At 30.8% G+C, this 1,048-nt stretch overlaps 1 non-coding gene across 1 annotated transcript; it reads right to left on the reverse strand.

The window, feature by feature from the left end:
• Positions 1 to 538: 538 nt before the first annotated feature.
• Positions 539 to 610, reverse strand: Trnaa-ugc. Its single transcript has one exon. It is a non-coding gene; the product is annotated as a tRNA-Ala (tRNA).
• Between the last annotated feature and the right edge of the window lie 438 nt (positions 611 to 1,048).

Consider the following 1,048-nt stretch of genomic DNA (forward strand, 5'->3'; position numbering starts at 1 on the left):
GTTCATTCCTTCAAAATAATAAAATTCAAGACATATACCTACCTTAGGAGAAAAGATACGAATTATTTTAGTGTAAGTTGCATTACGAATTACGAGTTAAATAAATCATTTATTTGTAACTTTTTGACAATGTACGTTTTAGAAATATTTTATTTTGGTTCGGGAAAGCCCAGAATTATTTACGTCAGATAACAAAGTTAACCCTTCAACTACCTATCCAGTTTTATAATTTCATCCAGCCAACTTCCAATTCTAGACTGCCCTGCTAACTTTTTAATCTGACAGGCTAGATATAAAATTCTATCTCTCGTGGAAAATTATTTATAATTCATTCACCTGTCAGAACATACGTGGCCGGAGGATTATATATATTTTATAATCCTCTTTGTAGAAGCGACATCGACATAACGCCGGGTGGTACATCCTTTAAATTGTACATTACAATACGTTTTAATTCCTAATCGTAGGATATTCTACCACCATAGAGCTAAAATAACAATTTTTACAGAATAAAGTATTAAAAAATATAAAAAAGTACTGGAGATGCCGGGGATCGAACCCGGGGCCTTTCACATGCAAAGCGAACGCTCTACCACTGAGCTACATCCCCACACGACCATTTGTTTCCATCCTGTGTTATGAATAGTGTCTCTCAATAGGCTGCACGAGTTTGTCGGACAAAAAATGTTAGTATTAAGAAATGACCTTTTGAAATTCAGTTCTGCTGAATTTAAAATTAGTAAAATCGATATACGTCGATTTAAACAAATCCAATTTAACAATAAAGTGTAATGTTTGTATATCACAAAACATTAGTAATATTTTAAACTCTAATTAACTTTATATCAAAATTTTAGTGATTTTTAGTGACTAACTAGTAATGACTAATTAAAGTCACTAAAATTTTGATATAAAGTTAATTAAAGTTTAAAATATTACTAAGAATATATGCGTTGTTTAAACTTAAAATGTAATAGGAATGTGACATAACTAGCGCCCTCTATGAAATATCCAAAAAATAATTAGACCAGCTTATTTGACGTCCTTA

The sequence above is a fragment of the Anoplophora glabripennis genome, unplaced genomic scaffold (assembly GCF_000390285.2).
Source record: "Anoplophora glabripennis isolate ALB-LARVAE unplaced genomic scaffold, Agla_2.0 scaffold84, whole genome shotgun sequence".
In the NCBI taxonomy this organism is placed as follows: domain Eukaryota; kingdom Metazoa; phylum Arthropoda; class Insecta; order Coleoptera; family Cerambycidae; genus Anoplophora; species Anoplophora glabripennis.